Here is a 16,017-nt window from a genome sequence, read left to right as displayed (position 1 = left end):
TAGAGATGGGATATAGGTTAGATAGAGATGGGATATAGGTTAGATAGAGATGGGATATAGGTTAGATAGAGATGGGATATAGGTTAGATAGAGATGGGATATAGGTTAGATAGAGATGGGATATAGGTTAGATAAAGGTGGGATATAGGTTAGATAGAGATGGGATATAGGTTAGATAAAGATGGGATATAGGTTAGATAGAGATGGGATATAGGTTAGATAGATGGGATATTGTAAGGGGTGCGTAACTGGTGGCAGAGAAGTCAGATGCAGGAGAGCAGTACTGGGTAATAACCGAAGCAGTTTAATATACAAAACCGGCATCCAGAATAACAACGTTTGGGTACAAAACCCGTCGCGCACCAGACAACAACGTGCACAAGCACTTACAACAAACAATTCCGCACAAAGACATGGGGGGAACAGAGGGTTAAATACGCAACACCTAATGAGGGAATGAAAACTAGGTGTGTGGGAATCAACTCTACTGTTACATCTTGGCCGACAGGAGCACTAAACCTCTTGTACTGTATTGAGAAATCTGAAGTTTGGCTTGATAGGTAGACCTGTTGGATATGATAGTGAACCTTATTGTTATGTCTCTAAAAATGAAGGTGTAGCTGTTCTATTGAGGTGTCTTACTGCTGTCGCTCTAGCTCCCTCTCCCTCTAGTCCACCAAGGTTAGGTTGTATACAGTGTTTTGAGGTGTGTAATCAGTTTACCATGTTATTCAATTGTGCTTACTCCCTCCAGCCCTCCCTACCCCCATCTCCCTCCCTCCAGTCCCCAGGGTGGTAGCTGTCTGCTCAGATGCGTCTGGTAGAGGACATCTCATCCTCTCTGTCTCTAGTTGAGATCTATAAGCCACGCTTGTCCAAGAAGGGCATCAAGCAAGATAACCCCATCTCACGCTACTACGATCGTCTGGCTACTGTACAGGCCAGGGGCACGCAGGCCAGCCACCAGGTACTGGAACATACGCATGGACACACACACACACACACACACACACACACACACACACACACACACACACACACAAAGACCACCTGGCTACAGTTCAGTCCAGCAGCACACAGGCCACCACGTACTGTCTGAAACACATACACTCCCTCTCTGACTCTAACCCCCTGTCCCCACCAGGTACTGTCTGGAACACACACACTCCCTCTCTGACTCTAATCCTCTGTCCCCACCAGGAACTGTCTGGAACACAAACACTCCCTCTCTGACTCTAACCCCCAGTCCCCACCAGGTACTGTCTGGAACACACACAACCCCCTAAGTCCCCACCAGGTACTGTCTGGAACACAAACACTCCCTCTCTGACTCTAACCCCCTGTCCCCACCAGGTACTGTTTGGAACACACACACTACCTCTCTGACTCTAACCCCCTGTCCCCACCAGGTACTGTCTGGAACACACACACTCCCTCTCTGACTCTAATCCTCTGTCCCCACCAGGTACTGTCTGGAACACACACACTACCTCTCTGACTCTAACCCCCCTCTCCCCACCAGGAACTGTCTGGAACACACACATACACTCCTTCTCTGGACCTTCAGGAAAATGTTCAGCTGGCTCTCATCGGCCTGGCTGAATTCATGTTACACCTCAACCGCATCAACCTGAGACTCTGTAGATAGCACAGATAGACACGCATCCTCAAACCTGAGACATACACATACACATATACACATTGAGACATGTGCAGGCACACACACACGCCTCCTCCACACCCAACCCTGGCCAAGGACACGTAGATAAGGGAATTTGAAGCAGTATGTCTGTCAAAGAAAGAGGTTTCAAGGATGTCAAGGAGACTAATTAAATGTGAAGATGTTCCTCCGAGACCCCTAAATGTCATGCCCAGGATCCCTGCCGAGGTAATCTGGCGACCCAGGGACCCCCGCCGAGGAAAATTTATGACCCCTGGACCCCAGCCGAGATATAGAGTTGGGGTATAGATTAGATAATGGGATATAGATTAAATAGATGGGATATAGATTAGATAGATGGGATATAGATTAGACATTGGGATATAGATTAAATAGATGGGATATAGATTAGATCATGGGATATAGATTAAATAGATGGGATAAAGTTAGATAGATGGGATATAGATTAGATAGATGTAGTATAGATCAGATTGAGATGGGATATAGATTAGGTAGAAATGGGATATAGATTAGATAGAGACGGGGTATAGATTAGCTATAGATGGGGTGTAGATTAGACAGATGGGGTATAGATTAAATAGAGATTGTGTTTGGATTAGATAGATGGGGTATTGATTAGATAGAGGTGTGATATAGATTAGATTGAGATGGGATATAGATTAGATGGAAATGGGCTATAGATTAGATAGAAGCGTGATATAGGTTAGATTGTTGTGGTATAGATTAGATAGATGAGGTATAGATTAGATGGATGGGGTATAGATTATATAGATGGGGAATAGATTAGAAAGAGATGGGGTGTTGATTAGGTAGATTGAAGATAGATTAGATATATGGGGTATAGATGACATAGAGATGGGGTATAGATTAGATATATGGGGTATAGATTACATAGAGATGAGGTATAGATTAGATAGAGATGGTGTATAGATTAGATGGGGAGATGGGATATAGATTAGATACATGGGGATAGATTAGATATATGGGGTATAGATTAGATATAGATGAGATATAGATTAGATAGAGATGGTGTATAGATTAGATAGACGGGATATAGATTAGAAAGAGATGGGCTATAGATTAGATAGATGGCGTATAGATTAGATAGAGATGAGATATAGATTATATAGAGATGGGATATAGATTAGATAGATGGGATATAGATGAGATAGATGGGGTATAGATTATATAGATGGGGAATCAATTAGATGGAGATTGGAAATAGATTAGATGGGGAGATGGGATAACTATTAGATAGAGATGGTGTATAGATTAGATACATGGGATATAGATTAGATACATGGGGGATAGATTAGATATATGGGGTATAGATTAGATAGAGATGGGATATAGATAAAATAGATGGGGTATATATTAGATTGATGGGTTATAGATTAGATAGAGATGGTGTATAGTTTAGATAGATGGGGTATAGATTAGCTAGATGGGGGTATAGATTAGATAGAGATGGGATATAGATAAAATAGATCGGGTATATATTAGATAGAGATAGATGGGGTATAGATTAGCTAGATGGGGGTATAGATTAGATAGAGATGAGATATAGATAAAATATATGAGGTATATATTAGATTGATGGGTTATATATTAGATAGAGATGGGATATAAATTAGATAGCAATGTGGTATAGATTAGATAGAGATGGAATATAGATTAGCTAGTGATGGGTATAGATTAGATATATTTGGTATAGATTATGTAGATGTGTTATAGATTACAATAATGGATTATATATTAGATAGAGATTGGATGTAGATTAGATAGATGGATTGTAGATTAGATAGAGATGGAATATAGATTGTAGATTAGATAGAGATGGGTATAGATTAGATAGATTTGGCATAGATTATATAGATGGGTTATAGATTACAATATTGGATTATATATTAGATAGAGATGGGATGTAGATTAGATAGATGGATTGTAGATTAGATAGAGATGGGATATAGATTAGATAGATGGATTGTAGATTAGATAGAGATGGGTATAGATTAGATAGATTTGATATAGATTATATAGATGGGTTATAGATTACAATATTGGATTATATATTAGATAGAGATGGGATGTAGATTAGATAGATGGATTGTAGATTAGATAGAGATGGGATATATGTTAGATAGATGGGTTATAGATTAGATAGATGGGTTATAGATTTGATCGATGGGCTCTGGATTAGATAGAGATGGGATATAGATTAGATAGAGATTGGGTTTAGATTAGGTAGATTAGATTAATGAGGATGGATGAAAGCATTTTGGCAAAAGTCCACTGAGCCCATGTCAGTGTATGATGTGCTTCCCTCGGTTACAGGACCTGGTATCCGTGGAGACCAGAGGAAGGGGAGGAGACCAGAATCCATGGAGACCAGAATGTCACCCGGGGAGAATTGGCTCGTGACATTGCTGTGTACTCGGACTGATTGGTACCCTGGTGTCTGTGTGTGTGTGTGTGTGTCTCTCTCTCTCTCTCTCTCTCTCTCTCTCTAGTGCATTCAGAAAGTATTTAGGCACCTTGACTTTTCCACATCTTGTTAAGTTTTTCTAGAATTGGCACACACATGTCTGTATACGGTCCCACAGTTGACAGTGCATGTCAGAGCGAGAACCAAGCCATGAGGTCGAAGGAATTGTCCTCAAAGCGCCGTGACAGGATTGTGGTGACCCAGGGATTTGTTTTCTCCCACGTCTCGTCTTATCATCAGGTGAATGATAATAGAGGACATTTAAAATGAATACATTTAGTAGATCGTTTTCAATTATTTTGACCTCCCAACATTATATTTGGATAGGAAGTGTAAACTCTAAAAAAGCCTATTACAGTTGAAGTCTGAAGTTTACATACACTTAGGTTGGAGTCATTAACTTCTTGAGTGTAGGGGGCAGGATTTTCGTTTTTGGCTAAAAAACGTGCCCATTTGAAACTGCCTATTTCTCAGGCTCAGAAACTAGAATATGCATATAATTCAGATTAGGATAGATTAGGATAGAAAACACTCTAACGTTTCCAAAACGGTCAAAATATTGTCTGTGAGTATAACAGAACTGATATTGCAGGCAAAAACATGAGGAAAATCAAACCAGGAAGTGCTGTTTCTCCTGAAAGCTCTCTGTTCCATTGGATGCCTTGCCTCCATTTAAAGGGATATCAACCAGATTCATTTTCCTATGACTTCCTCAAGGTGTCAACAGTCTTTAGACTTAGTTTCAGGCTTTTATTTTGAAAAATGAGCGAGAAAGATAACTTTGCGTCAGTGGATAGCTGGGTGTTCGCAGAGTTTTGCTTGCGCAACAGAGTTGTGCAGCCATTATCTCTCCCTCTCCTACTGAAAAAGTGACAGTCCAGGTTGATATTATAGATTATATATTATAAAAACAATCTGAGGATGTATTATAAAAAACTTTGACATGTTTCTGTGGACATTACGGATACTATTGGAATTTTCGTCTGCGATGTCATGACCGCTCGAGCCTGTGGATTTCTGAACATAACGCGCCAAACAAATGGAGGTATTTTGGATATAAAAATAATCTTTATGGAACAAAAGGAACATTTATTGTGTAACTGGGAGACTCATGAGTGCAAACATCTGCAGAACATCATAGGTAAGCGATTTAATCTATTGCTTTTCTGACTTTCGTGACCAATCTACTTGGCTGCTAGTGTTTGTAATATTTTGTCTACTGAGAGAGATGTTCTTACATAAACGGTTGATATGCTTTGTATTGAAATCTGACACGCCAGGTGGATTAACAACAAGCTAAGATGTGTTTTGCTATATTGCACTTTTGATTTCATGAACATTTTATATTTTTAGTAATTTAATTTGAATTTGGAGCGCTGCAATTCAGTGGGTGTTGATGAAAATGATTCCGCTAAAGGGATGGGTAAAAACTAGTTTTTCAATCACTCCACAAACTTCTTGCTAACAAACTATAGTTTTGGCAAGTCGGTTAGGACATCTAATTTGTCCATGACACAAGTCCTTTTTCCAATAATTGTTTACAGACAGATTATTTCACTTATAATTCACTGTATATCAATTCCAGTGGGTCAGAAGTTTACGTACACTAGATGACTGTGCCTTTAAACAGATTGGAAAATTCCAGAAAATGATGTCATGGCTTTAGAAGATTCTGATAGGCTAATTGATATTTGAGTCAATTGGAAGTGTACGTGTGAATGTATTTCAACGCCTACCTTCAAACTCAGTGCCTCTTTGCTTGACATCATGGGAAAATCAAAAGAATTCAGCCAAGACCTCAGAAAAAAAATTGTAGACCTCCACAATTCTGGTTCACCCTTGGGAGCAATTTCCAAACGCCTGAAGGCACCACGTTCATCTGTACAAACAATAGTATACAAGTCTAAATGCCATGGGACCATGCAGCCGTTATACCGCTAAGGAAGGAGACGCGTTCTGTCTCCTAGAGATGAACGGACTTTGGTGCAAAAAGTGCAAGTTAATCCCAGAACAACAGCAAAGGACCTTGAGAAGATGCTGGAGGAAACGGGTACAAAGTATCTATATCCAAAGTAAAACATGTCCTATATCAACATAACCTGAAAGGCCGCAGAGCAAGGAAGAAGCCACTGCACCAAAACCACCATAAAAAAGCCAGACTACATTTTGCAACTGCACATGGGGACAAAGATCGTACTTTTTTTGAGAAATGACCATCATTATGTTTGGAGGAAAAAGGGGGAAGCTTGCAAACTGAAGAACACCATCCCAACCGTGAAGCAAGGAGATGGTAGCATCATGTTGTGGTGGTGCTTTACTACAGGATGGACTGGTTAACTTCACAAAATAGATGGCAATATGAGAAGGAAAATTATGTAGACATATTGAAGCAACATCTCAACACATCAGTCAGGAAGGTAAAGCTTGGTTGCAAATGGGTTTTCCAAATGGACAATGACCCCAAGGACACTTCCAAAGTTGTGGAAAAATGGCTTAAGGACAACCAAGTCAAGGTATTGGAGTGGCCATCACAAAGTTCTGACCTCAATCCTATAGAAATTGTGTGGGAAGAACTGAAAAAGCATGTGCGATCAAGGAGGCCTGCAAACCTGACTCAGTTACACCAGCACTATCGGGAGGAATGGGCCAAAATTCACCCAACATATTTTGGGAAGCTTGTGAAAGGCTAACCAAAACATTTGACCCAAATTAAACCATTTAAAGGCAATGCTACCAAACACTAATTGAGTGTATGTAAACTTCTGACCCACTGGGAATGTGATGAAATAAGTAAAAGCTGAAATAAACCATTCTCTCTACTATTTTTCTGACAATTCGCGTTCTTAAAATAAAGTGGTGATCCTAACTGACCTTAGACAGGGAATTTTTACTTTATTAAATGTCCGGAATTGTGAAAAACTGAGTTTAAATGTATTGGGCTAAGTTGATTGTAAACTTCCGACTTCAACTGTAGCTAGAACGGTAAACTCCGAAATAAAAGCTTACCAGCAACCAGCGGCACTTTTCAAAGCCTTTATCAGATACTCCAGTGAGTGTAATTGGCTCTTGTAAGTGTAATTTGCTATTAAGAGTTGAGAAATAAAGTTGACATCATTAGAAAGAAGATATACTCCTATTTTCTTTTGTACTCTAAGTATGTCATTTTAAATTAAAAAAAATAATAATATATATATTTTCCCTTTTTACGGAACCTCTCCTGTACCTCACTCCTGCCCTAGATGCATTTTTAGCTAACAATCCACTCCTTGTCACTCCTTTTGCCAAAGAGACTGGCCTTTCGGCAATCTCAACGCTCAATATGCAGCAGAGTTAGTTGTTGTTCATATTTTCCATGACAACATGTGGAGCCTCGAAATTTGAATTATAACAAACATTTAGCTTCTGACAGGCAGTATGCATTACTTCCTTTCCTCTATGATATCACTGCAGCCCTCTCAGTCAGTGAACCTCTATGACATCACTGCAGCCCTGTCAGTCAGTGAGCCTCTATGACATCGGTGCCGCCCTGTCAGTCAGTGAGCCTCTGAGATCAATTCAGCCTTGTCAGTCAGTGAACCTCTATGACATCAGCGCAGCCCTGTCAGTCAGTGAGCCTCTATGACATCACTGCAGCCCTGTCAGTCAGTGAGCCTCTATGATGTTAATTCAGCCCTGTCAGTGAGTGAGCCTCTATTTTATTTTGTTTAACCTTTATTTTATCAGGGAATCATACTGAGACCAAGGTCTTTTTTATAGATGAGCCCCAAATTACAGAAATTACACACACAAAATATAAATGCAAAATGCAAGCAGAAAGAAAAACACATTCTTTAGTAATAAGGTCCTCAATCAGCTTTCTGAATTAGAGGCACCAAAACATAAAGTTTAAGAACATTTTGAAGATTGTTCCACAAATAAGGTCCAAGAAAGGTAGATCAGCTTTCAGTTAACTCGGTAGAGAGCGGCAGGTAGCCTAGTGATTAGAGTAACCGAAAGGTTGCAAGATCAAATCCACGAGCTGACAAGGTAAAAATCTGTCGTTCTGCTCCTCCTGAACAAGGCATTTAACCCACTGTCCCTAGGTCGTCATTGAAAATAAGAATTTGTTCTTAACTGACTTGCCTAGTTAAATAAAGGTAACATAAAAGAGACAAAAGGAATTTCCAGTGACCGGGTGTGCTAACTTGTATGTCTAAAGTTCAGTATTAATGTAAGGTACAGTGGGACCTTTTTTAAAAGGGTTTTATAAATGAAACATAGCAATGTATCAACCTACGTGACATCAAAGTGGACCAACAAACTTTCTGGTCGAGAATGCAGGACTAAAATTGTTGCCCGTAATAAAGTGCACTGCGCTATGATAAACTGCATCTAGCGGCTTTAATGAAGTGGCAGCTGCTTTCACATCTAGATGTCACCATAGTCTAGGACCGATAGGAACGTTAACAGAATAATCTGTTTTCTACTATTTAGCGAGAGGCAGGACCTATTTCTATATTTTCTATTTCTATAGATATAGGTAAAAAATTTTTTACAGACAAGTCAATATTGTTAAAACCTCTTTTTTTTTCAATTTTTGCCTGAAATGACATACCCAAACCTAACTGCCTGTAGCTCAGGCCCTGAAGCAAGGATATGCATATTCTTGGTACCTTTTGAAAGGAAACACTTTGAAGTTTGTGGAAATGTGAAAGGAATGTAGAAGAATATAACACATTAGATCTGGTAAAAGATAATACAAAGAAAAAAACAACTTTTTTGTACCATCATCTTTGAAATGCAAGAGAGAGGCCATAATGTATTATTCCAGCCCAGGTGCAATTTAGATATTGTCCACTAGATGGCAGCAGTGCATGCGCAAAGTTTTAGACTGTTCCAATGAACCAACATTTTGTATCAAGACTGCCCAAACGTGCCTAATTTGTTTATTAATAACTTTTCAAGTTCATAACTGTGCACTCTCCTCAAACAATAGCATGGTATTATTTCACTGTAATAGCTAATGTAATTTGACAGTGGAGTTAGATTAACAAGAATTTAGGCTTTCTGCCATTATCAGATATGTCTATGTCCTGGGAAATGTTCTTGTTACTTACAACTTCATGCTAATTGCATTAGTCTACGTTAGCTCAACCGTCCCGTGGAAGGGACACCGGTCCTGTAAACAGTAAAAAGTACAGGACCAAGAATGGACACCTTTCGTAATGTACAGGAAAGCTGATTTAACACCATCAGTAGATACACATTGAGTTCTATCTGTCAAGTAATATTTAAATCATTTACATGCAGCCTGGTCCAGGTCAATTGAGGAAAGCCTCTGAATTAGCAGTATGGAAAGCCTTTGACAGGGCAATGAAGAGGGCAGCACAATGTTGCCTTTAATCCATACAGTTAACCAGATATTTTATAGCTAGGGATGCTGCAGAGGTAGCGCTATGATCTGGTCTAAAACCAGACGAATGTATATTTAAATTCCATTTTAAAGATAAGAAAGATCTTAGCTGAGAATTTATCAAGCATTCTAATATGTTAGCAAGGCAATTATTGCAATTATTTATTAATTATTCTATTATCTATGAGACGTTCCAGACAGTCAGTCATATTCAGACTCTTTGCTCTGCTCTCAGAGATGATTCAATTTAAGGAGCCGGGAAGCTTCACAAACACAGACACATGCACCTTTCGGAGGGCAGAGAGCCTCTGAAAGTCATTATTAAAGAACCTTCTCCTCAGACTCCTCTCTGATCCTAATCTGTCTCTGCTGACAGGCGTTCCACTGGGCAGCTAAGCAGACGCATTAAGCCCCCTCCCTGTTCCACTCCACAGAGCCCATTAGACACAGGCAGGATTACACACACACACACACACACACACACACACACACACACACACACACACACACACACACACACACACACACACACACACACACACACACACACACACACATCAAGGACATTACTGACATAGATAACTCCTAGTCTCTCCCCAATAAACACCCAAATATCCCCAGATTTTACCCCTAGACTAGTACATTATTCGAACGTAGTGCATTGAGATTGTTTGGCCTCTGCAGTGTATGTTTTATATAAATAAAATGAATAGAATGTGCATCCCCATTCAAGTAAACTATAGCATAATGATTGGATTGGGTGCGATTGCAAGTACCCGTAGGAGCAAAGCAAGAAGCAAAAGCAGGAAGTGTACCCATCGATATGTGCTGTGATTTGTTGATTTAACTCAACTGACATTACAACAAATGCATTCCATTGCATAAGCCACATCATTTAGCTCTTGAATACATTTGTAAACAATATCGACTTCCTTGAATCCAATCCCAGTGAAAACTATGTTCTGTTCACCGCTCGCAACCTTTTTCGGGCTGTTGTTTTGTTTTTGTTTTTTCAAAGTTTGCCACACACTTGTTTGCTAACGTTAGGAAACTAACAATTAGGAAACTAACGTTAGCAAACATGTGCGAACTATTCACCGTGTTGAACGCTCCTCAGTTAACATCATAGAATTAACATTTTACATTACCATGGAAATTACTACATCACAATACCAAGCATGTGTACCCATGTGTTTGCCAGCCAAATTGCCCAGGTTATAAATTCTAAACCCATTTTATTCATTCTATTTATATGGTATGTCCACATCCTCAGAGCATGTATTTTATGTCACCTCCCTTAAAATGTGTTCACAGCCTGTTAATATAGCCCCAAAATTGAGTACACGTCGTCTGTTAATGTGTTATTATTCAGCACACTGTGTCAGTCCAGAGCCAGAGGAGTTTCTCTCTGAGCCTGAGCTTATCTGAGCCTCCTGGGGCCTAGCATCTAACTCTTTTGGCCCAAAAAAACCTCTAATGAAGAAATGTTATTGCCATAAAGCCATAAGCAGACTCCCCTTTTCCCTTAAACAGTTTATCTTCCCAAAATGCTCGTTGCTCTTCGTACATCATATGGCTCCCTCAGCTAAACACAGGCTTAAAGAGCTGTTGTATATACAGTTGAAGTTGGAAGTTTACATACACCTGAGCCGAATACATTTAAACTCAGTTTTTCACAATTCCGGACATTTAATCCTAGGAGAAATTCCCTGTCTTAGGTCAGTTAGGATCACCACTTTATTTTCAGAATGTGAAATTTTAGAATGATAGTAGAGAGAATGGTTTATTTCTTTCATCACATTCCTAGTGGGTCAGAAGTTTACATCCACTCAATTAGTATTTGGTAGCATTGCCTTTAAATTGTTTAACTTGGGTCAAATGTTTTGGGTAGCCTTCCAGAAGCTTCCCACAAAAAATTGGGTGAATTTTGGCCCATTCCTCCTGACAAAGCTGGTGTAGCTGAGTCAGGTTTGCAGGCCTCCTTGCCCGCACATTGTTTTTCAGTTCTGCCCACACATTTTCTATAGGATTGAGGTCAGGGCTTTGTGATGGCCACTTCAATACCTTGACTTTGTTGTCCTTAAGCCATTTTGCCACAACTTTGGAAATATGCTTCGGGTCATTGTCCATTTTGAAGACCCATTTGCGACCAAGCTTTATCTTCCTGACTGATGTTGCTTTAATATATCCAAATACTTTTCCCGCCTCATGATGCCATCTATTTGTGAAGTGCACCAGTCTCTCCTGCAGCAAAGCACCCCCACAACATGATGCTGCCACACCCGTGCTTCACGGTTGGGATGGTGTTCTTCGGCTTGCAAGCCTCCCCTGTTTTCCTCCAAACATAACGATGGTCATTATGGCCAAACAGTTTTATTTTTGTTTCATCAGACCAGAGGACATTTCTCAAAAAAGTATGATCTTTGTCCCCATGTGCAGTTGCAAACCGTAGTCTGACTTTTTATGGCAGTTTTGGAGCAGTGGCTTCTTCCTTGCTGAGCGGCCTTTCAGGTTATGTCGATATAGGACTCGTTTTACTGTGGATATAGATACTTTTGTACCTGTCTCCTCCAGCATCTTCACAAGGTTCTTTGCTGTTGTTCTGGGATTTATTTGCACTTTTCGCACCAAAGTACGTTCATCTCTAGGAGACAGAACGCGTCTCCTTCCTGAGCGGTATGACGGCTGTGTGGTCGCATGGTGTTTATACTTGCGTACTATTGTTTGTACAGATGAACGTGGTACCTTCAGGCGTTTCTTTTTATTGTCCCATGATGTCAAGCAAAGAGACACTGAGTTTGAAGGTTGGCCTTGAAATACATCCACAGGTACACCTCCAATTGACTCAGAAGCTTTTAAATCCATGACATCATTTTCTGGAATTTTCCAAGCTGTTTAAAGGCACAGTAATCTTAGTGAATGTAAACTTCTGACCCACTGGAATTGTGATACAGTGAATTATAAGTTAAATATTCTGTCTGTAAGCAATTGTTGGAAAAATTACTTATGTCATGCACAAAGTAGATTTCCTAACCGACTTGCCAAAAGTATAGTTTGTTAGCAAGCAATTAGTGGAGTGGTTGAAAAACGGGTTTTAATGACTCAAATCTAAGTGTATGTAAACTTCCGACTTCAACTGTATTTATCTCACCAGGGACAAACAAGGAGGGGTGAGGAGGGAGGGATGGATGGAGGGATTATGGATGTGCTTGGGGTGATCTGTCGACTTTTTATGGTGCCAGATCAATAAAATCAGCCATTTTGTAGTTAAATGCTTACACACACTTTTATTTATTTATTTATTATTATTATTTTTTTCACCTTTATTTAACCAGGTAGGCTAGTTGAGAACAAGTTCTCATTTGCAACTGCGACCTGGCCAAGATAAAGCATAGCAGTGTGAGCAGACAACACAGAGTTACACATGGAATAAACAATTAACAAGTCAATAACACAGTAGAAAACAAAGGGGGGAGTCTATATACAATGTGTGCAAAAGGCATGAGGAGGTAGGCAAATAATTACAATTTTGCAGATTAACACTGGAGTGATAAATGATCAGATGGTCATGTACAGGTAGAGATATTGGTGTGCAAAAGAGCAGAAAAGTAAATAAATAAAAACAGTATGGGGATGAGGTAGGTGAAAATGGGTGGGCTATTTACCAATAGACTATGTACAGCTGCAGCGATCGGTTAGCTGCTCAGATAGCTGATGTTTGAAGTTGGTGAGGGAGATAAAAGTCTCCAACTTCAGCGATTTTTGCAATTCGTTCCAGTCACAGGCAGCAGAGTACTGGAACGAAAGGCGGCCAAATGAGGTGTTGGCTTTAGGGATGATTAGTGAGATGCACCTGCTGGAGCGCGTGCTACGGATGGGTGTTGCCATCGTGACCAGTGAACTGAGATAAGGCGGAGCTTTACCTAGCATGGACTTGTAGATGACCTGGAGCCAGTGGGTCTGGCGACGAATATGTAACGAGGGCCAGCCGACTAGAGCATACAGGTCGCAGTGGTGGGTGGCATAAGGTGCTTTAGTGACAAAACACATACACACACACACACATACACATACACATGCACACACACTCCTCTGTCTGGTCTGGAAGGCAGCTGTTTCCTGTCCATGGTTCGACACAGGGGTAACAGGTCTGTAGAGAATATGTCAGGAGAATGTTTATAGAGGGCTTGTGTTAGTGATCAGACACGATGCAATTCTGACTGGAATAGATGAGGGAATATCAGGATGGGAAGATACACGAACACACACTGATCAGACATCATACACACCTGATCCTAACCGTTATACTCCTCTCCTCCAACAGAATATGAGGAAGCTGAACGTGTCGTACTTCCACATCGATATCAACAACGCCACGGGTGACCCGGATGCCAACTGGCCCATGCCCTCCCGTCTGATGCCCAACATCTCAGAGTTCCGGACCACCATCAGCGTTTACGGTCCCCTCGCCGCCTGATCCATGTGGCACGCTGCTTCGCTCAGCCCAACTTCAAGGTAGGTCCAACAACAAGCACACACCTGTAGCACAACAGCAAATCAGTCTTTCATGGTTTGTTAGTCGTAATGACTGACCAAAAAGGATGAGTCAGCACATCACAGTTGAAATTGAAGCTACTGTAGGAGAGAGTTCTCCTTTAGGGCGGTAGACTACTGCTGTGCACTGTGTAGAACCTACAGACATCACGAGTCGAACCATACACTTTAGTTTAGTTTAAAGTGTGAACAAATAGACTTCAGTCTGATTTCTCAATTCTTGCCTTAATTTAGATACCTATAATTCTTGATGGATGTTATTCTGTGTGGGTGTTACATCCTACAAATGTAAACTTGGAGGGAAATTCACTGAGGCGTATCAAAACAAAAACAACAGCCTCTCAGCCTCAGTCCCAGCTGTGGCAGGAGGAGGGCTGTATATCTATGTTGGTCCCATAATGATAGGGCAGCAGTCAGGCAGCTATATATCTATGTATAGCCCAGCTCCATCCTGTAGTTACAGAGAGAGAAGAAGGAGGAGGTGAAGAAAATGGGGTGTTAAATACTTAGAGATGTTCCGGTACTTGTGTATGCTTTTCAGCCAGTAGTTCTGAAAGTAGTGCTCTTGACCCAAAAGTTGTCCCTGATTATTGCGTACTACGTCACATTTGTGCACCACCTCATTTCTCTCTTTGTGCCGTGTCCACTGAGCCGTTGGGCCCGCCCTGCAACCTCATTGGATAACGCTGGGCAGTCCTCTTGCTAGTCACTCAAATGTGAAGCTCTGAAGCTCATTGCTAGTGGGCACACCATACACTGAGCAGACCAAGAGAAGAGGACAGAGTGTATCCAGCTAGGTGGTTGGTTATTGTTAGTGTTGTAGCCTCTGCATAGTTTATGTGGCTAATCTGTATAACCCTTTCCCACCATGGTGCACTAACAATATGGAATGGTTTCAGTATGTGATGTGATGGTATCACAGTTTCTCATGATTCCTGAATTGGAATAAATTACTAGAGCATTTAGCTTCTCTCTTCCACCTCTCCCCTCTCCTTCTCCACCTCTCCCCTCTCCTTCTCCACCGCTCCCCTCACCTTCTCCACCTCTCCCTTTTCCACCTCTCCTCTCCTCTCCCCTCTCCTTCACCTCTCCCCTCTCCTTCTCCACCTCTCCCTTCTCTACTTTTCCCCTTCCTTCTCTACCTCTACCCTCTCCTTCTCCACCTCTCCCTTTTCCAACTCTCCTCTCCCCTTTCCTTCACCTCTCCTTCACCTCTCCTTCTCCACCTCTCCCCGCTCCCCTCTCCACCTCTCCCCTCTCCCTCTCCACCTCTCCCCTCTCCCTCTCCACCTCTCCCCTCTCCTTCTTCACCTCTCCCTTCTCCACCTCTCCCTTCTCCACCTCTCCCTTCAACACCTCTCCCCTCTCCTTCTCCACCTTTCCCCTCTCCTTCTCTATCTCTTCCCTCTCCCCTACTAGGTGGATTGCATCCTGAAAGCGGTGCTCTGTGATGAGATCATCACGTGGCACAAGAAGATCCAGGAGGACACGTCCATAACCCTGTCCCCGGCGGTCCAGCCTAGACTCCCAGTAGCTGGTGTCCCTGGTGCAGAAGGCTGTGATGGCCAGCATGACCAGGCTCCACAACCTGGCCCAGTTCGTAGAAGGGGAGTCAAAGGTTAACACTATGTTGGCTGCAGCCAACAGCCTGAACTACCTCTGTCGCATGGACCATGCCAGGCACCCCTGGCTATAAGGGGGAGAGGAGACTCCTTGGCAGACCTGGTTGCGAGGGGAGAGGAGACTGACTGGTTGTGAAGGGAGAGGAGACTGCCTGGCAGGCCTGGTTGTGAGAGGAGAGTAGACTGCCTGGCAGGTCTGGTTGTGAGGGGGTGAGGAGAGTGCCTGGTATCCTGGCACTTGGGTAGAGCGGAGAATAAATTGGACATTGTGAGGGGGATATGA

At 41.6% G+C, this 16,017-nt stretch overlaps 1 pseudogene; it reads left to right on the top strand.

Moving 5' to 3' along the window:
• Positions 1 to 15,808, top strand: part of LOC112261354 — a 153,894-nt pseudogene extending 138,086 nt beyond the window's left edge.
• The last annotated feature ends 209 nt before the right edge of the window (positions 15,809 to 16,017 follow it).

This window comes from Oncorhynchus tshawytscha, linkage group LG27 (genome assembly GCF_018296145.1).
Source record: "Oncorhynchus tshawytscha isolate Ot180627B linkage group LG27, Otsh_v2.0, whole genome shotgun sequence".
NCBI lineage: Eukaryota > Metazoa > Chordata > Actinopteri > Salmoniformes > Salmonidae > Oncorhynchus > Oncorhynchus tshawytscha.
The sequence above is the reverse complement of the archived record's forward strand: the minus strand, read 5'-3'. Positions and strand labels throughout refer to the sequence as shown.